The sequence below is a fragment of the Melospiza georgiana genome, chromosome 14 (genome assembly GCF_028018845.1).
Source record: "Melospiza georgiana isolate bMelGeo1 chromosome 14, bMelGeo1.pri, whole genome shotgun sequence".
In the NCBI taxonomy this organism is placed as follows: domain Eukaryota; kingdom Metazoa; phylum Chordata; class Aves; order Passeriformes; family Passerellidae; genus Melospiza; species Melospiza georgiana.
Window position 1 is genome coordinate 12,637,607 of NC_080443.1, and position 24,355 is coordinate 12,661,961.

Genomic DNA, 24,355 nt, shown 5'->3' on the forward strand with positions numbered 1-24,355 from the left:
AAACCTCCTTTTTCTTAATGCACTTGATGTGTTTACTTAAGGCTGCACGATTCTAGGAAGTTACAGCTTGTTCCTCACTGCATAAGTACTCCTTGCTTAGACTCAAGAAAAGGGCTCTGTTCCATATTCTCTCCCACTCTGTGCTTCGTAGGTTGATGGAATGACAAGGGATTAGGGAATATAATTCTTAGTCAATACTTAAGATGGTCATAAATCAATAGGACTTTAATTAGAATTGTATGTTACAATTCTACAAAATTGTCCCATTTGAATGTTTTGATCTAGTGACTGCTTTGAAAAGGTCTTTTTAAATACCTTCACACACTTACTTCCTGAAGCAAAACCTTTCTGAGTTAAACACCTCCATTTGTTTTCTTTTTTTTTCCTGCTGCTTTATTTGTTTCTCCATCCTCCAATCACAAACACATGCAAAGCAGAGGCAGAGCTGTTTATAACATGGTGAGCTTGCCAGGTTGGTTTACTTAAACTTTTTTTGAAGACTGTGGATTGGTTATGTAAGTAGAAATTCTGTGGGATATTTTACTGACACTTTTTCAAGTCTCTCAGAGGTTAGTTTGTGCACTAGAAATGCCAGTCTTGAAGACTGGGACTGAGAGCAGCAGAAATCTCATCAGCTCCTAAATTTAAAATCTGTTTAGATTTTTTTGTGGGTCATATTAAAGATAACAGTCTTTAACTCAATAGAAGCTAATTAAAAATATTTAAATTGCAATGTTTTTGCATACTGATTTTTGCTGAGGTCACAAAGCAGCAAAATGATATTCATGGTAACTGCACTTATATAATTTCCCAATGAGGTTTCCTTCATTCCAGGCCACAGCTACACCAGAAATGTTCAGCACAGCTGCAAGTGCACTTTGTCAGTGTTAATAATTAACATTCAAAAAGCAGCTAAAACAAGAACTCAGCCAGAAAGGTAACTAAATCTATTGCTGTTAGTTATGTGGAAGTATAAAAGGAATTAATATATGTTGCAGTGACATTTTAAAAGCTGGTCTGCTACTGGATAGAAACTTAGCAAACCAAAATATGTGGTTTGTGGTTTAGATCTTCTGGGTGCAGCTATGTATACTGGGGACTTAGAAATTAAAATTTGAAAGTAACTGAGAGAGTAACTAATGCATCTGAGTCTTGTCAAGCAGTGGTTTCTTCTGGGAGGGTTTTTTTGAGGTGGCAGCTAAAGCCATTTACCACTTACTGAAACCTTTCTATTGAACCAGGCTCAATGAAGCTGTTCTTGACATCTGCAAGCATCATGTTAATGAGGCTAAAGTGTAGAAAGGTGGATGAGAGCAGAAAATGTAATTAGGAGCTGCTGCATAACAGCTGTTACATCAAAACATAGCACAGATACAGGAAAAATACGCAGATGAGGGGCACTAGTTTTTTATGATAAATGTATATTTTGTGTGTGATGCATGTAATAGCCTGGCTTGGATATATGTCTGATACAGTCTGTCTTGGACTGCCTCATTTGCACAGTAAACTGCTTCCCTGTTACTATGAAGAAGGAATTCCTTGAGCAGTTGAGGCTAACTCCTTATTTGTCTATAAAATCTGACTGTGAAAGCCATGGGAACTGTAATTCTGACTTAACAAAGATTTTCATAGCATCAATCCTTTCCTGTAAAACCTTATGAGTTAATTAAGCTGAGGAGAAGGGTCTGGAATTATAAGTTACTAAAACTTACTCTTTTTCATGCTTTTAAAAAATTCTCTTGAACAGATTATATTTTTCAGGTTGTAGCCTGTAAGGGGTGATTATTAATCAATGTATAAAAGTGATGAACTTTTCCCTTGAAAATATCTATAATCATGTACCAACTTAGCAGAATTTTTCTTGTAAGCAAAAAAGCCTTTATCTCTAGTCTTACATCCTCAGTTTTGGATTTCTGTTGGTCTTTTAGCAACTGAATTGCATAATGCCAAATTCTCCAGTTGGAACTGGAGTGAGACTCCTGTTGCCACACAGAATGACCACTTGACACTATTCTTGAATGCCTGCTGATACTATATTAAAAAGAACTCTGTTATATTTGTGATCCAGCTGGAGGAAAACTGTTTTTTCAGAAAAACATTCACTTGCTCATATTAGCAAATGAACGAAGTAGGCCTCAAATGTAACACACTCGTAAAACAATATGTATAAATTAACTTTCTGTAGAGAGTAATGCCACTTTTGCAGCTATGCTAATGGGAAGAGCCAGGAAACAATGAGGCATGGCAGCTACATGAATCCTGAAATTAAACTGAAATTTTCAGCCCTAACTAGTGGTTAAAGCAAAGGGTTTTGATTGTAAATCACAGAAAATCAGCTCATAGAGGATACTTTAATCATGCATTGTCAGGCATAGCACCTGGGAGCATGATTTCAGTGGTGACTCTAAGTATGGCATCTCCCTACCTTGCACTGCACAGGAAATGAGTTTGGTTTGCTGATGCATAAGTGAGGCCATGCCTCTGCATTAACCCCACCAGCCTGTCTGAATGAGGAAGTTCCCCACCTGATTGAAAGTGTGCCTCATGAATATTAACTCACTGCATTGGGAAAACACAGATTACAACATCTGGTTAATAAACAGATGCCTTCTCTTTAGCTTGTGTTGCCCCTTATTCACTCCCTGTTTTTCAGGAACGTTTTCACAAGATTGGCACTTGACTTCTCCTGTGGTGGATTAGTTTGTCAAACAAAGAGCAGAAGCCTGGGGTTTGCAGCTTGGTGGAGGCTGTGCTCCTGTGCTGCTCTTCATCTGCAGCTTCAGTCCTGAAAGGTGCACTTCAAATGGAGCCTGCACATTCCCAAATGAGCCCTGATTTGCAGTGTGAAAGGGAAAATCACAGTCAGAGTTTGGGCTAAAAAGGAGCTGGGCACAGTTGATCCTAACCCAGGGCTGGCAGCAGGGATTATAGTAAAACTATTACCAGTTGTATGGCACTGGCAGTGAGGGTCTCTCCCAGGAATCTCTTTGAGTATTTAGTCAGTGCAGCAGAGTTGTGTGATTAGGACTTCCCAGGATGATATTGAAGTCTGTTGATTATCCCCATGCAATTCTAAAATCTGAGAATAAAATTGGCCTTGCTTAATTACTGCCCAAGCAAAAAAAAAAAGCTAGAGTTGAACTGTACAGCTGAGGAAAAAAATACTAATTAAGACCTCTATAATATGCTTGCAATTCTGATATCATGGGAAAGTGATTCTGAGTTTTGCTCTGATGCTGCCTGCCAGGGCTCAGTGCTGCTTCCTTCCTTGCTTTTGCTTTTAGGAAAGCTGTTTGGGTCATCCCTCCTAGCAGATCTTGACAAAAATTAAAAATCCCCAAACTGAATATCTTATGTTGGTGTTGGTACTGGTAAGGAGGTAACTGTACTTAATGAAGCACCAAAGTCTTTAATTATTTATTATTTCCTTTTGAGAAGCATTGTCTTAATGCCAGTGCTTAAGATTTCACTTTGTTAATGTTGGTTGTCAGAGTATTTGGAAATTTTATATAATTGTCACTCTGTAATGCTGTTGAATGTGTTTAGCTGTGAAGGGTGTAGCAACTGCATTAAAAAATTAAAATCATAGTAATGCAGCTCATCCTGTAAAAAGTAATATACAATAGTCTCAAAAGACTCTCTTTTACATTGACACGCTGAGTAGGCTTGTTCCCAACACACAAATATTTCAGCGTGTTTGATAGTGATAAAATTGTTTATAACATAAATTTATTAATCTGGAGCTTTATATAGCAACCTATCAAAATAGACATTGATAGCTAAATTAAATATTAATTATTGTAGTGGAGAAAGAGAGAAGAGAATAAATAATGAAAAAGTGACTGGAAAAGCAATGTTAAAGCAATGTTTGGATGGGAGAGCTGATTAGTTAAGAGGATGCACAACACAAAGTGATCAAGGTAAGGAGAGGAGCAGTTCAAGTGCAATCACATACAGTGTCTCTGCCATAAAAAGAATGACAAATAAATGTTTTCAGACATTCTCTGCTTTTTTTAGGGATTTTCTAAAACACTTTGGCATGAACGCACAGAAAGTGGAAGTGACCTTTGCAAAAAAAAAAAAAAAAAAAAGACCAACAGCATTTAATCTGGAAATTCTCAGAAGGTTTTTGTCAGTGTCTGTTATGGTGTGAACTACCAACGAGAGCTTCTGCTGAGGGGTTTTTCTCCTTTATGTTGCAGTTTTTTTCTTATATTCTTGTTTTCTTTTCCTTGAAGCTTGTGCTGTGCAAGTTTTTGCAGGCACAGATGGGCAGGAGGCATGCAGGGTTCAGTAATAACAAATAATAATAGCATTTGACCTCTTTTGTTTGTACTGTGATAGCAACTTGTATTCCATTAGCACTCTGATTGCAGTGCTCTTGTCAAGATTTCTGGTTTTTGCTGCTGGATTCTAAAAGCACTTGATCAATTGATCTTGGAAAGTGCTCAGCTTTTTCCCAAAGTCTTTCACACTTAGCTATCATCAGGTGAAATTTTCAGCAGTTTGATTCTGTCTGTAAGTAGAGGTGAATGAATCGATAAATTTTTAATGATGTTCATTGAACTAGAGAATCAGGAATACATATGTAAGAGAAATTTCCTCTTTCTGCAGTATTTTTTTGTAAAATTAGATTAATAATACAAGGATCTCAATAGGACACTGGGAGCTTTCCTTGCAGTCAGTAACTAAAACTATATTTTTTTACTTTCTGAAGAACTTCCTGTACTGCATGCCCTGCACTTACTCAATTTTTAAACTTATATGGATAGAAGGCTTGTACTATGTGAGTCACAGGTTGTTTATTTCTTTGTATTTTAACAGTGTGTATTTTAAATCTGTTTGTAATAGCACATTTTTTCATATATAACCATGTGCCTAATTCTACTTATAGCATTACCATAATATAAAATATTGAAAATATGATAGGAAAAGACAGTGAATTTTTGAAATTTCCAAAATGTGAAAGGCTATTAGTACATGGTGTGAGTTCCTAGTTCAAATCTAGAGTTGCAATGTGACAGTTCCAAACCTTGCAGCTGGTGCTTATCTGTGTGTCTGACAGAGCAAAGCCTGGACTTCAGCAACACACCCCCTGACAATTCCAGTGTTATTTAGTTTATAAATGCATTAACAAAGACCCTCTGCAGTTGGAGTCATTACTTTGCGATCCTTTTAAGGAGAACTGTGAGCTTGCTGGTTCTCTGATCTTTATCCTATCTCAGCCTAATAGGGTAAGAGTAGTTGGGTAAATGACAGCAAAATCCTGCTAGCGGCCTTAAATAAGAATCAGCCCAGATATGAACAAAGAAAAAAATTAGAGAAAAGCTGTGACGTGTATTTTGGAGAACCCTGTTGTTCCACCTTTGTTCAGTTTTCTATACTTTGGGGATAGGAAGCAGGGACCTCCCATCTCTCTCAGTGCCACTGTTTTAGGAAACTCCCCTATCCAAAATGGGGGATTTTGCTTCCTCCTTACCTATTTTTCTGAGTGTTTTTACTGTCTTCTGCTGCATTTTGGAATTGTTTAGACTAATATTCTCTGGGCAGTGCTGTATGCTGGAGAGGTTTTTGGGTTAAAATTTCCTTGATCCTCTAAAGGACAAAAAGCAAGCAGACCATGTTGATAGATCCGTGGGGAGAGTAGGGAAAGCAAACAAATCATTAAATAAATTACTGTTGTGGGCTGATACAAGAGGATTTAAATAAGAGATGCTTAGAAGAGATTGTTTGAAAAGACAATTATGGAAGCACTGTGAACCCTTCAAACCAAAGATGGAGATTTATTTAAACTACTGACTTCTAAGAAGATGAGAAAATCCCACCTTCAATGCTTTGTGTGGGGGGAATTCTTAATTACAAGAAACTTGTTGCTCTTTCTGTAGAGGAGAAACAAAGGACTGACTTGTGGTGTTGGAAAAGCCAGAGCTGTAACACTAACTCACTTCCCTGGTGGCTTTCTATCAAAGACATTTTTAAAGGCATTTGAGCACCAAACTGTTCTTTGTGCCTTTGAAAAATCCCTTGTGTGAAAGCAAGGGTAATTTAGAAAGGCTTATCATTTGGAAAACCTTTGATAACACCTCATACTGGTTTCACAAGTTCAGAACAAACAATCTTAATTAATTCTTAATAGGAACCTGCTTACAAACTCAATCCTGCTTTCTCAAATGCATTTTTAGCAAAGAGAAGGCCATAGTGGATGTTTGGATACCTGATGTGGATCCCTGAAAAGGATGAGTTGTGAGCAGTGGACCCTGAAAGAGGTGCCTGGCACAGATCAGTGCTTCAGATCCTTCTTGACTGTTACACAAATGTGTATTAAATGTTCCAGACTGCATCTCCGTATTTATTCCAAACCGGATTTGCTGGTGGTGCTTTCCTTTGTGTTTCCTTCCAAGCTTATTCCTGGCTTCTAAACCATGCTGCCCTGGATCCTTGCTGAAGTCATTTATTTCCTTGGCATCACATCTTAGGGTGGTTTGGTGTAGTCAAAGTTGTCTGTCAGGTTGAAAGTTCTTATCAGTCTTGGGTTGCACATCACCACAAAACTTCCATGAAGGTTATTCCATGGAATATGCACAGGAGCAAATGCTGCTCCTGGGCTACAAACTGGGTTTCCTAGTACAAAATCAGCTGTGGATCCATGAGGGGGTCCCTGTGAGGCCAGTCCCTGGCTGCCACCCTGGTGGGGCAGTAAAAGAGTTTCTGCAAAAAAAAGCTGTAAAGCCTTTGAAGACAAGACATTGATCATAACAGCAGTGATGGGAACTGCTCTTCATGTTCTTGTCAAATACCTATCTCCACAAAAAATTACATCTTGGTGACTATTTTTAGGATCATCATGTCCAATAAAATGCTAGGTTTTTCTGTATTTCATTTCTTTTCAATAATCATACTTCTGCTGCCACAGATCTGGGGGAGAGATGCTGTATTTATACCTTTGTTTAATGGTAAAAGTAGCTTAATCTTCTGATTTCAGAGCTTGTTAACACAAACTGCATTTGAAAATGGTAATTTTCCTTTAGTGAAATGGCATTAATGGGGCTAAAACTTGCTTGGTAGCTGCATGACATTTTAAAGAATTTTGTGATTTTTGTGTGCCATGTGGCATCAGTTTACAGTACTCAGTGTCCTTTTTAAGGAATGCAAGACTAGAAGGGACCATCTGGGTTATCAAATACAGAGCCTCACAATTTCAGGCAGAGAGAAACAGACCTGGTGCCGAAAGGCCCACAGAGTAGTTTTCTTTCAAGTATCCTCCCTTGCCAAATACAATAAAGTAATCCCCACAACCTTACAACAAAGTAAAAAATATTTTTAATTAAGGAGAAAGAAAACTACTGTGTCAGGTTTCATCAAGGCCAAGAAGAAAAGCTGAAGAGTAATGAATTGCATACAAGTTGGGAGAAAAGAAATAGCACTTACAATTAACTGAGGACAAGATTCAGAAGAGTTGCAAATTTTTCCAGTTTACTTATTGCCAAGTGCATTTCTAAAAGCAAAAATGAGCCCTGCTTGGCACACAGGTTGTGTATAAACCTCTTACCAATTTGGAAGGAACACCAAAGCTATTGAAGAATGTTTGTCCAAAGCACAAAGAACTATGAGTCTGAGATGCAAGGAACATTTCATTTTATTGTATAAATTATCTTTATCTTTGAGAGAAATATAAACTAACAATTATGAATAGATAGTCTAGTAATGCAGCTATTCATTGTAAGCAATTTTTAGTGGGTTGATTTGAAGTTAATTTTGAAAAACAGCATCTTTTGTTCAGAGAAAGGAACTGCATGTTACCATAACATTATGCAGATCAGCTGCCATTACAGGAGCATTTATTTTAATAGGAGGAGGTTTTCCTGCTGTGAGGGGGACAGGCAGTTGTTTAGTTCCTCTTGTGGGCAATTCTTTTTTCTGTCTTAGTGTCTCTTGGAAGAAATATCCTTTTTTCCATATCTGTGAGACAGTGAACAGGTGTATGTATACTTAATGTATCTGGAGTTTCTTAATCCACAGGGGCATGTACTATATTGAATTAATCTCCAGAAGAGAATTACACAAGGGAAATTCCTCTTCCCTTGCCCTTTCTCCTTCTCTGTACGAAGAAGAGAGAGATATTCCTACTGAGGATTGATTAAGTATTTTTTATGCTTTGCATATTATCTGTGATTACTTTAAATTCTTTTTTTGTTGCTTTTAGGAAGGTTTTGTACCATAAAATAACAATAATTTAATACTGTGAAGAAGCATGAACTGGCAATGTTGAACATATACCACAGTGATTCCACCAGTTCTTTCCTACAGCTTTAAAAAGGAGTGATTATAAAATAGCTTAACAGCTCTGCTTATCGATATTAATATATGCAAATACATCCAGGAGTGTTGCTGCAGACCTACATGCTCATCAGTTCTTAGAGAAGAAGTCTTGGGTGAGTAAAGTCAGGAGAGTGGTCAGCATGGTACAGAGTAATTTCCCTCTTGAGGATCAATTTTCCAGTGTTCCTGATTGGTTTTTGACAGGTGTCCCAGCTCCTGCCTGTGACCAGCTCCTCTAGCTCTTATTTAGATCTAGTTTAGGTAAAACTTTACTGATTTGATTAGAAATTTTGCCTGGCAGAGATTGAAAGATTTGTTTCTATATGTCGTGTTTAATTTATATAGTACCAATACTTATTCAATGTACAATATTAACAAATTACCTAAAGGCCTTAAAAATGCCTTTTTAAACATACTAATATAGAATTAGCGCAGTAGGAAGGAAAATTATTAAATAACTTTGTAGATGGCAACAGAAATTTTAATTAAAATAATTAGGGTTACTTCATGTTTCCATAAAGCAAGTGCACAATATAGGAAGTGCAGAACACTAAATAATACATTCCAGAATGCTAAGAGGTAGAAATGAAAAAATAAAGCAGAATAAATAACAAAAAAGCCAAAAAAAAAAAAAAATCCCTGTGTATTTCTCAAGTGTTTGTGCAGCTCTGATTTTTTTCTTAGTAATACAAAAGTTTTCTGTCAAAGCAGGTTCTTTCTAAAAGCATGTGAAGAAATAGATTCAGATTCTGTTTCATCTCTCATGCACTGTGTAACTTCAATACTGGTAGGGGGTTTTTGCCTGTTACTATCAATATCTGGTTTAAAAACTGTCCTGTTGGAGAAAAAGTTCTCGTTAGCATTTCCAGTGCAAACACATAAAACAAAAAATCTGACAAACAATGCACACTACTGAACATTTTAAAAATGCTGAAAAGAATTTAACACAGAATTTCTGAGTGATATTGTAACAGCCTTGTTCCTGTGAAAGGCAGCAATATCCTGCTGGTTAAATAAGCAGCATTACTGCTTTGTGGGGAGCTTCTTGCATTATTTGTATGAGTATAATATGGCTTGGGGTTTTTTTTCTTGTTTATCATTGTTTCATGTTGCTTTGCTATTTGCATGCAAAGGGTTATCTCTTGCTAAGTTCCCCTCTTCTGTCTGCAGGAGACAAGGAGCAGCTTTCAAGAATCTCTTTGACATCATTTAGTAGATTGTACTGAGTGCTAATGGTGCTTTAAATTTTATCTTCAGTGTCTCAGGGTGTGATACTAAATATGAGCTGAAGAGTTTCAGCACACTCAGACTGAACAAACCTTCTCTGGTTAAAAATGAAAACCCCAGAAGGGACTGAGAAGCACCTTTGAGCAGACAGAGCCCTCTGCCTAGCAGATAACAAGGATGGGATGAGTTGACTCTAACATTTATGTTTTCCCTCAGTAAGATAGAGAAAGAATTTGGAAGAATTAATTTCTTTTAATTCCTTCTTCTATTTACTATATTCCCACATGCAATTAGATAGAATTAATTTTGGAAGAGTCATTCTGGATCTCTGCTTTTGCACAATGGTCTGTGCTCTTTTGGTAGCTGAGCTGTCAGCTGCTGCCTTTGCTGGTGAATGAGGCTTCATTTTCCAGGGCCATTATCAATCAAGGGATGATGCAGTTCTGCCTCAAGGCTCTGATCTTTCTGGGAATGCATTTCTAAGAAGGCCTCAAAATTTTCAGGCTGAAAGGTGAAGATTGCCCTACAAGAGACAAAGCCTAGCTGAAGGAATATGAGAAATAATTGTAGCCCTTACACGGCAGCAGGTAGTGCTGCATGAATCTTTCTTTCCCTCAGCCCTTAGGTCATGGCAAGTGAATCTCTTCAATCTATTTCTAATGACAATTCACTGGAGGATTCCTGTGTGGGTCTTTGTAGTGAAAAATATGAATATGCTGAACGGTTCCAAGTGGTTCTTTGGGGTATGTGTATTTATTTGCTTTGTCAGAATTTATTTTGGGGGTTGGGAGTGGGAAGCTGAAATGAATGCAAAATAAAGTAGGTAACAGTGTATGTCTTTAATGTGAAACAGATATGGCTGCTGTGAGCTGCTGCTCTTGGTATGAGCCTTCTCTATGATCCAAGCATAGCATCTGTCTTCCCTGCATTCTGCATTTGCACTGACATAATGATTCTGAACTTAGGATCAATAAGCTGAGAGTATTAGTCATTATGTATGAGCACTGTGGTTTTTTCCCAGGGAATTTAATCAGTAACACCATACACAATTAATTTGGCCAAATCTCAGCAGGATACAATGGGATCAGGAGCAGGAATATATTCTTAACAGTCAGGCAACACCTACAATAACCGCTCAGATTAAAATTAGAATTTGAATTAAAATTCAAGTGATAGCCATTTGCCTTTAACGAATTTCTTGGAAATAATCACTGCTGAAGTACATATTAAGCCCTTTCATTAACCTCTAAAAGAATGCCTCTAAGTGTTGCTCCTTGGCTGAGATGTTAATATGCTAGTCATGCTGATGACCTGTTCACAAAAGCTGAATTACCAGCTGCATTTGCATTGATCTTCAGATGAAGAGTGCTATTTCAGAGCTGTGGTGTTCTCCAGCTACAACTGTACGCAATTATTTTAGTGATAATACAACCAACATTAATTATGTTGATGAAAATGCATCCATTTTTATTATCATAAGTATGAAATATATGATTTTATATATATAATGGGAAATCTTATACAATGAATAATAATTTTTTCATCAAAGGCACCAAAATAGACAGTTACTGCACTCATCAAAGGTTATAGTGAAGGGGTGAGACACAGGGCAAGAAACTGACTGATCTCAGTGGGGAGAGTGGCTTGAGTGGCACTGCACAGCTGATTGTTGCCTCAGAAAATAAAATTGCCAATTTTCAGAGGACAGCTTCTCTTCTGATATGCTGACTAGCTGGGGTTCAGAGCTCAAGGGGTCCTGACCAGGGAAGTGCCTCCCCAGCAAAGTGTGCCTAAACCTGAGATCTGCCACAGCAGGACTGGCAGAGGGGACAGTGACCGTGCAGGGGCACACAGAGGCTCACAAGCTCCTCTAGGGGCAGGTGGCAGATGCAGGAGCAGAACTTCCCTCTGCTCTGAGCCTTTCCCCAGCTCCTGCTGCTGGCTGGGAAGGTTCTGGATCACTGTGTGTGTTTGTGGTGTGCAGTGGGCAAGGGGGCAAGGGCAGGGTCAGAGCTGGGACCGTGGGTGCCACACATGTCACAAATGGTGAAGCACATCTCAAGGTCCCTGAATCAGTGCTTTGTCCTGTGCTGGCTGCCATAACCTGGTCATTACTCTGGTCATGACGTTTATCCTCCTGATACAATAGAAGAAAATAATACAAATTATGTAAAGTTACAGTGTTGGGTTACTGTGGAGAGGTCACCCTTTGTTCTGGCCTGGCAGTCCAATTAATTGCAATCATGGAATTAACTGTCTCTGAGAGATCAAAGCTAGTGATGAGACACATCTCTGGTTCCTTCCTGTAATATTCCTCTTTAATTTAGCATATTTTGAAGGTAGTTTGAAGCCTAAAAGCAGGTAGAAGTGCTGTGTTGAAAGCAGACATATGCAGTATAAAGACAAATAAGTAGAAACAAGGTGTATTAGCAGTACTCACGTTTATGTCCATTAAAAGAAAACCATGAAAGAAAATGCTAGGTAGAATTAAAAAGAAAGGCATGTTGTAAGATTTGGGCTTTCTTCTGCATGAATGGCAAAGTATTTGTTGGTGATTAGTTTTTCCTTGTGTAGTTATGCCTAATCTGTTTGGGGAATTTCCCTATAGTAATAGTAATAATAATAATTCACTTATATTCCCCAGATATGAAGAAATAGAAATAATTCAAAGAATTTTTATAATGAAGAAAAGATGTGGTCACAGCCCATAGGGAAAAAAAATGGGGGCAAATATGTTTAATATCTAGTAAATCACTAAAAACTAGGACCAATAGGTTTGCATCATAAAGCAAAACAGTAGAGCCACACATCTTGTGTCATGATTACTTTTGGTATTTGATAGGAAAGTTTCCTAGATTATCTATTTATAAATAAGATTTTTTTTTCCCATTGAATTACAGTGTAAAGTCTGTCCTAGCCTCACCATGAAACTGAAATGGCAGAAGTTAACCCTCATCAACTTCCATCCCCCTTGTATAAGGCACAGTATCAAATAATCCTCAACTGTTCCTCATTCAGTATTACTTTACTCCTTTACTCTGTGATTTATCTTAAAATACAGCACTGCTACTGATGAGTGTTAATCTGCTTTTTCAAACATGTTTCAAAACATATCCCAGGGTTACAGAAGAAGATTTCTCTGAGCCCCAGTGTGGAGGTTGCTCAGAAGGTCCATGCATGGGTAGAAAAAAATTTAGAAAAACTTAAAATTACTTTTATTAACTTCCCCTCAGAAAGCCAATAAACCTTTAGTTATTTCAACTTTTCAAATATTATACTTACTACAACATAGTAGAGAAAAGGTTCGGGCTGAGCTCTGTCCTATAAAATAATCACTGTCTGTGCTGCCTGGAGTATTTTGGAGTTTGAGGTTCCTGATCTTTTTTCCTATACCAAGTCACGTTTTCCTTTGAAGTACTTCTTTCACATGGCTGTTGCCACAAATAGATAGTTTGTGTTTCTTCAAAGACTGACACTGATTGTAGCTGATTTTGGCATTCTTCTACAATCTGAGGAAGGGTTAGGCCTGGCTGAATTGCTTGTGGCAAATCTGTTGTGTGGATTTGTGGGTATGAGCCATTGTAGGTGGACTTGGTGAAGAACTTTCAAAATAGGCTCCTAACTTAAATACACTGGGAACTGTGAAGTATTTTACATAAAAAGTCATGCATAAATATGTGTTACATAACCACAGCAAGCAGCTGCAATGGAGCAGGACAGGCAGCAGCCCCCAGCCTGCCTGGAGAGAGCAGTGTAAATTACAAAAGCAGTTGGTTCCTCAAAACTTGTTTGCCAGAGTTCTTGCAGTTGAAAAGAGGGATGAATGTGATAAAACAAGGCAGCTATTTGGTTTCCAGGAAATATTCACAAACATAGAATTAGTGCTTTTATTTGTTGTTGCTCTGCTTTGTTTTCAGATAATGCTGCAGCACGGAAAATACTGGGTTGTAGAAAATGGAAAATCATTTAAGATTTTATTTTATGTAGAAAATGGAAAATCATTTAAACCTGCATTTAAGTTACAGTTGACTTCAAAGAACACCTCTGATTCTGGAGGAGTAGGTTTGGAACTGAATTTGTTTTGAATTTACTTCTATTCATGCCTTCCTTTCTTCTGTTAGTTGCTTATAATTTCATTGATGTATCTACCAGTGGTGTACATAAAAACATGGTATGCTAATGGCATAATTAATATGCCAAGCAGCACATGAAGGCACCTTGACAGGTTTGTGGTTTACCAACACTGTTTTACAAGATTAGGCTGGAGCTCTGCAGCTGCCTGATGTGAGTTGTTTGCTCAGTCTCTCATAAAGCTGAAAATCAAGTTGTCATCAGCTGAGTGAGCAGCAAAGTGTTACCATCTTCTGTGCTTACCAGTTGGGCTTCTTTGCCTTAGCGAGCCAGCCATAATTTTCAATTAGTTTAAGGATAATAAATTCAGAGAGCAATTTTGATCTCAGCAACAAAATTACTTGTGTAAATGCTTAAGAGAGTTGGAGATACAAAGGAAAAATTATTCATATATAGGAAAAAAAAGAAAACGGAACACAAACTTTTAAAAATTTAGTAGAAGAGCTTTTTGTCTTTGGAAGACTGAAATGACTAGACCTTGCATGTAATGGCCTTACAGCTTTTGGCCAGCAGTCCAGTCCGTCCCAGCAGATCAATAATCCTTTGAAGCAGAGTGAGCAGAATAACCAGCTGGTGGTACCTGTGCTCAGTGTTCTGTGCCAGCTCAATGAGCTCAGCCCTGACCAGCCTGATAACCCTTCCTACAAAAGCAGCAGCAATATTTAGGGACTTTGTGGTGGTTTTGCTGTAGGGCCCGAGGGTGAATGAGTGTGGTTAGTAAATGAAAGCCCCTTGTTCCCTAGGAGAAGGAGATTCATGTCAGGGTGGATTGTGCTGCTCCCCAGGAGTCTCTGGGACAGCACAATCCCCTTCTCACAGCCAAGGCATTTCTGGCTGCTGATCACATTGCAACTTATTGTCCTTTGGTGTGAATGGTTTGCTGTTTAATTGCACAGACGTAAGTGATTTCTTGTCACCTGTAGCCAAGACACAGTGGAATTGGAAGTTCTGCTGTGTTTGCTGTATGATATAATTTTATGTCACTTACACAAGGTCTCAAGTCCCCTGATTTAGAAGCTTAACACCTGTCAGATTCATAGAACAAAGTCAGAATAAAAATCAATGTTCTCTTTTGTGAATTCTCCTCACTAGAGGTAATCCAAAGGCTTTATTTCTTCAGTTTTGCTGGTGCATTTACTGCACATAACAATAATTATCTGAGATAAAATTCTACTGTACTTTGACTCCCATTGATAGTGAAGCTCATTACACCCCCATTATAATTATTACCCTCTTTATGTATACCTTGTTAAACACTTCAAAAGCTGGCATCCAGGGGATGCTGTTTTAAGAATCTATTTAAGTGATCAGGATGAATTATGTAAGATATTAACAGTATGTTCCTTCTACATGACTTCAAATCTTACAAAATTTGGGGTGCATAATAATCAGAGTTATACCAATAATATTATTCTGTCCAACAGTTCTCTGAAACTTTCCCAATATTCATTTGGGAATTGCAAAAATGCAAATTTATCTCTGGGAGCAGTCCTACTAAAGACAATATAGGAGTAAAAGCCATGGCTAATAAACAAAGGGTATCTCTGCCTGCAATACTCAAGTAAATGTACGTCCTGAAAAGTGTAGCACAGGCTAGGAGCAGCCAGCAGAAATAGAAATGCAACTTATAGCTATTGAAGATAATTACAAAAACCCAAATCCTCAAACATTTGTGTTTTATCAGAACCATTCAAGACATGGACTCTTTGCTCTGGGTATGTGACAACTTCAGCTGAGTAGTGGGGATCATTTAACCCAAAGCCACAGAGATTACCACTATCAGAAATGTTGCTTTACAGAATTTGCACCTTTTTCCTTGGCATTTCTTTGACAACTGTTCTGTGACATGCAGGAGATAATGCAAACTTAGACTGAAATATGATTTTCATTTCAGTGCTGAAGAGCTTCACTTCCAAGAACACAGCATTCAATATATGAAAGCCTGCTTTTCTATTAAAGACAATTGAATTTTTAGAAATGTATTTCTGCTCTGCAAAATGACTCTTAAAAATTGAATTCTGAAGTGAATCATAGGGCAAAATGAGTTTATTTAATAGCAGGACAAGACTATGCTGGTTTGGAAAATCTAGCAAAAGTCTCTACAGTTTAGGCATTGCTATTGACAGTTCTGTGTGGATGCTGTATTGTTTAGCAGTTGCATTAACCTAATACTTTACACAGGTATTTAACATGCCTGAGGATGCTCTTTGTAAATAATGGACTGCACAGTAAGTCCAAAGAATGAAACAAACTTCACGAATACATCAATGCGGGTCTTGTAGAACCAAATCCCTATTTAACTCACTGTAATTACTTGTGCAGAGTTTACTAAAACTAACCTTTTAAAAATAGATTTTTTTGTACTGTGAATATGCATCAGAGGTACGGTTTAAAAAAAAGGCAATTTAAATTTTTTTCTGACCATATTTGGACCAAATTTTAATGTACTTCATTTTTTATGCCCTGGAATAGCTGTATATATCCTCAGTATATTTTTGCTGAACGATTGTGACAGTAAAGCTTACCTGAGTGAGTAAAAGCCGCAGTAAGATCCAGGATGTTTGCTTTGCATCCTAAAACTAATACTGAGATCAAGCTGTTTATACTGGAGGTAGGCCCAGATCTATTTTGGAATCATCACTTCTGATTCTCTACAGTTTTGTTACTTGGACTGAGATCTTATTTAACTTGTCATATATTCAAGTGTATGAAAAGATCATGCCTGGAATGCCATGCATGAAAATCTAATCTGCAAATGCCACACGTTCGTGCTCTCAGCTTCTGGTTATTTATTAAGGAGCAGCTGCTTCAATTAAACATTTTACTTTTGGTCACAATAAAAAACTAGTAATAGTTTGACTCAGTACTGACATTTTTAAAAGCATATTAAATATTTAAACAATTTTTTTTCTGCTGATGGCTAAGAGAAGCCTCTAGTTACTTCATTTGTTGGTGACCACGTAAGAACACTGCAGAAGGTATTTTTAGATGGAAGCAAACAGTGTCCCTCTTGCTTCTTCTGGATATAGGAAACTTTCTGATTTCATTCTAGTTCCAAGAGTAAATAAAAAATGGGGTGCAAAATGAAATATCTGTATATTGTCATGATCTTCAAAAATGCATTTAATAGCAGAAAAAACTACAAACATTTGCTGTATTTTTAAGGAAATAAAATTCCACAGAATAGTGAGGTGAACTTTGTATCCATATATGCATACCCCTCTAAAGTAGCTGCTCATTTGCACACATTCCTCGTTTTAGTTCTTTTAGATTTTTGCCAGATCTTACTGGGTTATGCTATTCTCTTGGTTTAGAAGTGGTAGAATGTGGGGTATTTAGCATAGCTTCTTCTGTTTCTTTTCTAAATATGGACCGCTTTGATTAACAGCAGTACAATTTTGATATTTCAGGTGTGTTATGGATTAAACCTACATTTTGTATAACACAAAAAATGAGATTAACCTTTATTCTTGTTTTTCCATAGAGATGCAAAAGCTTCTGGCTCAAAAATAGGATCTTCCTCTCCCTATCCCACCTCAAATTTTGTGTTCACTTTTCTCTACCAAGTCCTTTCCCAACTCATGCTAAAAAGCAGCGATGTCTGAAGAGTAGCAATCTCTGAAACCTGGAACCTGAAATGCTGAAAGTGTTGAGGCATGAGCCAGGATCTGTTCTGCCAGCAAAAAATATGGGAGACTCTTGGGCAATTTAATGTACAATGCCAGAAACCTGGTTCTTATCAGGCAATGTCACAAGACTTCAAAGGTTGCTTTGTGGCTGAACATTGCTTCCTGTGCTGTAACAGTGAGGCATCCAGAACAGACTGAGCATGTTCTCAGTTTGTCAGATGTCTTAGAAGGTGAAGAGGAAGGATCAGCCTTTTCTGTGTAATGCAATGGTTAATAAAAAGTGAAGGGAGTTTTAGGACAAGTGGGAAACATATTGCAGTCCTTCTGTTTTGCATTCTTGCGAGAGTCAAGAAGATTTTTTTTCAAGAATGCCATTTTGGTGGCAAACATATTTCCAAAAGACATTGCAGGGTTGTGGAAGGGAAGGGAAGCACCCCAGATTTGTATGTGCCCGTGGTTGAGAAGGAACCGCAAATGTCAGAGGCTTTCAAAAAGGCAGTTTTATTGGTAAATTATACACTTGGCATGGAAATTGGTATGTTAGTCCCTTATCTTCCCATGTAAACACAGGGGTGGATTTTGAATAAAGGGTAGAGTGAAAGAGAGAGGGAGAGACAGAAAGATCAGCAGTGCTGGCTCCAGCACTGATCCAGCAGCCTGGGATGTGCACACCGGGGCTTTGTGGAGGTAGGTTTTTATGGATGAGTTTTCCCTACTCTCAAGGTAACTTTCTCTCTTTCTATGAAAGCTGTTACAGTGTGCAGTTCATTCTTCTTGGCATGTCTGGAAAAGAGTCAGAGCCCTTTGGGGGTCAGAGCTGGTCTTGTTTTCCCCTTGCTGAGCTGGCCTTCCGTCCATGTCTGCTTCCTGACCTCAACCCCATGGCTGTGTTATGCTGTGCTTATTCCCAGGACCCAGAACAAGGACATTTGTCCCAGAAAAGTCCTGCCCTAGCTCCCCTGTGGCCCCTTCTCCAGCCCCATCCCACTGTTTCTCCCAGCATGTCCTTGCCAATGACCCTTGTTGGCTCCATGGCCGTCGGTGTTTGAGACCTGCAGTCAGCCCCTTGTCCCCAGCCCTCTGCAGGGGTGTCTGTACAGATGTGCAGCAGCAGAGTGTGAAGTGAGCCACAAGATTCCTTACATGGGTCATTTTAGATATCCCTGTTCCCCAGAGCTGCCCAGCCTAGCAAGGATGAGGGTGTTACTGCGGAGGAGCCAGTGAAGAACAAGCCGTGAGGCTCCCTGGAATAAACCTGCTCAGCAAATTCTCTCTGCTTTCTTAGGGGTGGTTTTAAGACAAGTCACCACACGGATCTTGTGGTTTTAAATAATTCATTCTTGAGTATTCGAGAGATTAGTAGCTTTGTAATATCTGAGCTAAATTTAGCTATGCTTTATGTGAAGATGGCAACAAGTGTTCTTTTAGAGTGTTAAGTGATTGGATGGGATAACTTAAAAAATCACATGTTGTTTTCTGTCTTCTTTTATGTGTTACTCTGTAAGAAGAAAATATGAGAGGATTGGCACACTTTAGTCTACCAGTGTATTGCAGTGACATGAATTTACAAATAAGTAAATGTAATATTTTTGCTTGAATTTCCTATAACTTTTGAAAAGCAGAAAGTGTCAAGTGCTCTGGGTTGGTTTTTATGCTGGTGGGTCTTTTTTTGGTTTTTTTGTAATGAGAGTTGAGAGTTTTAATAGATGTCTGTTTGGGTGTTTGAAAATATGCAACAAAAGTACTCAGCCTATCTTGGAGCAATTTGTAAAAAGCTTGAGCTTGAATTCTTGCATTTTTGTCAGAGTGGCTTGACATGGAAGCAAGTTTTGGGGGAAGGACTTGGTATTTATGTGTTGAGTTTTGAGCAATGTTGGGTTTTTTATGATTACCACCATACAATTAGATCTCAGGGTCCTGGGGAAATATGCCTTTGTCAGCAGAGCTAGAAACTGGGAGTTAAGGAGTCTAGTTTTGGGGTTTGCATGAAAACTTGTCCAAGTTAAAAAGGCTCTGTTTTCCAATTTTCTATAAGTAGAAAATGAATAAATGTACTTTAATTTTCTTTATAAGGGCAGCTGTGTTTTAATTCAGTAACATTGTATTTTAATTTCCTTTATAAAGTATTTTAAGAATTGTAGGTAAGCATTTTTTTTATAGAGGAACAGATATTTATTGGTAGGAATTTGTCTTGGATTTACTGTAGGTTAAGGTAACTTTTCTTTGGCACCTTTAAGAACAATTTCAACAGTATAAAAATATCCACTCTGGGGAAAAATGATTACTTTATACTTCTATTGAGCTGTCATGGAGTAACCAGAAGCCTGGGGGCTCAAAGTGCTGCTTGAGAAAGAACAGCTTTTCATTTTACAGGGAGCCTGTGCCCCTGCTAATTTATGGGCAAGGCATGGCTGTAGTCAGACCTCTGTAGGATTTAGATGGTGAAAGATGAGTAGGGAAAATTTTATCTCCACTTCTGTCTTGTGCACCTAAAGCCAATATTGTTCCATCTCACTGGGTTTTGTTAAACAAACCATCTACAAGGATCAGATTTATTTAGCCATTATTGAATTACTCCAGCTCCTGTAAAATACGAGGCTCAAGCACACTAAAAGGTGATTTTGTAAATAAAGCCCATTCTGTTTCTATTGTATAAACAGAGCTTAGTGTCACAGATTCATACTTTTGTGGGCTGCAGTTGTCTCACTACTGAAGTTCACCAAATAAGGTCTCAAAACAGAGAGTGTTTAGCTTTCCAGGTGCTGAGTGAGATCACCAAGTGGTCAGATTAACTTTTTTTTGTCTAAATCTTGCCTGATAGCAAAGCTTTTCTGAAAACCCATAGCTCTCTGTATTTGCAGATATTTTCATCTATCAATCTGCTATTGATCCTACTTCTTACCAGTTCCCAAGGCCATAAATAGGAATTGATAATTTGGAAATATGTAATTGTCCCCTGTACCAGAAGAGACAGTTCTGCTGATTAGGATTTTTTTGGTATTAATTCTGAAGTAGCTACTTTAACAATGCAGTCAAATTTGTGTTTTAAAGTAATGTCCTTGCAGATCAGAACTGACATTGGTTGCTGTTACTTAGTTTGCATAACCATGATATTTTTAGAGGCATTCATGGCATTGGCCCCTCTAAAATACAACAGAAACTGTCAGTCTGCTTCTATTTCCACTGAAATAAAAATAATTGAAGAAACTTTGTAGAGTCCAGATTTTCAGATGAGTCTTCATGCCCTCCAGTGAAGTAGAACTAAATGCCCTTGTAAAAAGTTCCCACATGGCTTGTATTTGATTATTTATCTGATGTTCACAGGCTGGTACTGGTGCACTCACAGAGTGCACAAGGCTTTGGAGGTGTATTTCAGAATTTGGAGCTGCACTGGTGAAGTTTTCTGGGTTTGGGTCAGGTCTCCAGGGAGCAATTAGTGAAGCTGGTGTGTAAACACAGCATTCATTGTTGGAGTGCAGTTTGTATGTGTGGAGTAAAGAATAAACCTGTCCTAGGCTTGAGAGATGTGATGTGTCCCTTCTGCATTTATAACTCTGCATGTAGGGTTTGAGCAAGTATAATCTCTTGTGTCAGGGTAGACTCAGCGTTGCTTGCCGGAATATGAAAGATGATTGTTTTGTGCAATAATGCATTCAGCTTCAATTTTTCATCCATTTTGAAAGAAAAAAGGGACCAAACTGACATTTTTTTAATGCTTTTCAATGGGTTATAATTGTAAAGATCTTTTTATAACCTGTGTTTCCATACATTAACATAATTGAATTTATATTTTTTAAATTAAGTTTAAACCCAATTTATTTAGGTAGCAGAAGGTGTGTGGGTATGGGTTTTGGCCTAGGAATATGATCTGGGACTACCAAACTCAGACGATTTGCTTTCGGAAATGAGAATCTGCTGCCATGGCCCACGTAACTGTAAAGCTCAGAGCAAGTTTTACAGTGTGATCACAAACAACTTTCCAGCACTTTGAGAGAAAAGCTCCCATTTGGGGTGAGGAGGTACACAGGGCACCAGGCCAGCCCAGTTTCTCTGCAGCTGCAGCCAATCTTTTGTCAGATGAAGGGGATGACTCCCACTCACACTGGTGCCCGCGGGTGCCTTGGGCACTGCTGATCCAGCTCCAGCACTGAGTGCCCAATGGGCTCCAGCCCTGGTCCACCTCCCTTCACCTGTGGTTAACAACAGCACCAAATCTCCTTCAGAGTACAGCTTTGGAGACATTCAGAGGCATCGCTGAGAGTCCAAGGACTCCTTAAGAAAATTTAGCACCTCCTTGCTTCAAATACAGATTGCATCACCACAAATCTACTCCCTGAGGCTTGAGCAGCTCCCTGGACTTGTGGGGGTGCTTTGGGGTTTTTAGACATGTGCTTAGCTGCTGACATCTCTTCTATTCAGGGAGACTTGTAAATTCACACTTCTTAGTATTTTATTTTTTACAGGTTAGCTCAATTGAGTTAGACATCTTGTTTATGCTGATTCTTGCCTGTTGGCTGCCTATGGACAAAGAGACAGCAGAGCAGCCTGGCAGTGTTTGAGGACCTTTTCTAGAGAGGAGGGAGAGAGTTTAGGCAGAAACTGGTAAATGAATGTTGCAATGGCAAGTCTGCAAAAACATTGTCCTCCTTCCCTCCTCCTCCTGCCAAATCCTTAGTTTAAATGGGTTCTGCTTTATTCATCAGTAGCAGTGATTCACCAAATTCAGCTTCTCATACCAAAGAGGATCCATGTTTTCCCTAAGTTTTTACAAAGATTTTCCTAAGCTGTAAATTGTTACTGATTTAAGTGGAAGTTAAGGTGAGCCAGTAAGTTCTACTTAAATTCCCTTAGCCTGCATGGTGAACTCCTTCATGGAATGAGTCCCAGCCAGGATGAAAGGATTTCAGTTAGAACATCAGGCTGTGAAGTGATCACAGGGGAACAAGGAAACATCTTCATTAGAGCCACTGACCCCTCAAGATGGCTGCATCTCTGTAATTACAGCCACGTAATCAAGCATGCAAAGCAGTTCACGTGGTTTTGGCCTTTTGGAGTGGGTTTCTTTTCCAGAAGGTTAGTTAGCTGTTGAACTAGACTCTAATTAAAAGCATGTATAAGAATAATCAGGGGAACAACACTGAATAAAGGAAGGAAGATTTTATGAATTGTGTCTGGGAGGAAAACCAGATGAGAACAATGAGGAAAGCAAAAATTAAGTTGTGGTTTGTCTAATAAGCCTGAATGATGTGAGAGCCTGAGTGAGAATTCCCTCAGTTACCTCAGATCTTCATTTCACCTGTGCTCAGTTACAAACACTAATTTTTGTGGTTTCACATGGTGTAGTGGGATCAATTTTGTAAAACTGTTTTCTTTGATTGAAATTACAATGACAATAAGTAAATCAAGGTAAAACCACAGCCTAAATAAACTGCTTTTCTAGAATTAATTTTTAGATATATATTGCTACAATCTTCCCTGGAAACCAACTGTCAGGATTCAAGAAACACTAGTTTTAATGAACATATGTAAATTATGATGTGAAATTACCCATAGGGTAATTTTCCAAATCAGTTAGCCACTTCAGTAGTTTTATTCTGTTTTTAAATAAATAACTGTTGTGCCAGTGATTTACTTATAGTTTTAAAAATACAGTTTACTGTATTTTTACTGTATATAGGTGATATTACTATCACTTTTGAAGAAAGTTTAGTTGTCTGAATTTGAAAGTGTATTTTAGTTTCTAAGCAAAAGGAAGTTAAAACTTTTCTGACCATTTCTAGACTGTTCTCATAACATGATTATTGTAAGATTTGTTGTTTTTCTTCTGTTTCTCCTATCACTTGTTGACTTGTATTGTCCTTTATTTAGTTTGCAAGCAATGCTGGAGCTAGAAACATCTCTTTTGATCTATGATGCCTCCATCATACTTCTGGGCATAATTATGATCATAAAAATCTTTGAAACCTTCCTGCCTGATGTCTTGTTATCACTAAAGTTGAGATGTTCCATACTGCCACCATAAAAAAAATTAAATAAAGTCTATTTTTAGCCTTCAAACACTCACAGAGTAATAAAAACCACCAAACAAGGCTGCCGTTTACGTCTTTGTAGCATACAAAAATATCTGTTTCATTGCAATATCTTAAATTCTCCCTTAATCTCCCAAACCCCTATGAATAAAGCATTGGATTACCAAGTAATACCCTTCATCACAAGGAATTAGGCACTTTAGCTTTAGGCTCCATCTAAAGCGCTGCATTAGGAGAGATGTGACTGACGTCATGTTTCCCAAGTTCCTGTTGACTCACATGGTGCCTTCCCTCACCCCTTAAGATCTTGTTGAGATAAAATCTGTCTCCCATGACCCTCTTAATTCTCTTTTTTGGGGTGGCTTTGAGGCACTAGAGTGCACAGGATTTTCTAGCAAGGAGTAGGAAACTTAGTTCCTGTTTGTGTGTATGCCAGTCTGTGACAGAACTTTGGCAAGTTTTGTGATTGCTTTCATCTGGAAGTTTAGTAAGTCAGGATAATAATTTCCTTGCTAGAAGAGGGTTTTTAATTAGGACCTTGACATGTCTATGTCTTCTGTCTGCAATATGCAAAAATTTAAAGGACATCCAGCTATTCTGTCCTTTATACCCTCTTCCCTTTTCCCCAGCTATTATATTTTAAAGCTTGCTGTGGTACCAGGGTTTTTGTGCTTCTGTGTCATGAGTTGTGGGAATTCTATTAGAATGCATGGAATAAAATGCATGGAATACAAGTGTGCACTCAAACCCCTATTGCCTCACTTCAGCACGCTGCTAGTGGGAAATGCAGCTGGCACCTGGTCAAAAACCCTCCTGATTTTGGAAGATACTCTCCCTTTTTAAGGCAGAGGAAGTGTAGGAGTCATAAATGTGGCCTTGAACCATCATACAGCCTTTAGTGTTTACAGAAAATCACGTTCTTGCTAGAAGTTGTTAAAACGAACCTCAGTCCAAACCAATCTGCTTCATGACTTGGGCTGTGCGATCTTATCCCATGGAAGGATTTGTGATTGCAATTAT

The 24,355-nt window shown here is 38.3% G+C and overlaps 1 protein-coding gene across 2 annotated transcripts in view; it reads left to right on the top strand.

Moving 5' to 3' along the window:
• Positions 1-24,355, top strand: part of SMPD3 (sphingomyelin phosphodiesterase 3) — a 104,773-nt gene that overhangs the window by 43,094 nt on the left and 37,324 nt on the right. The window lies entirely within an intron of this gene.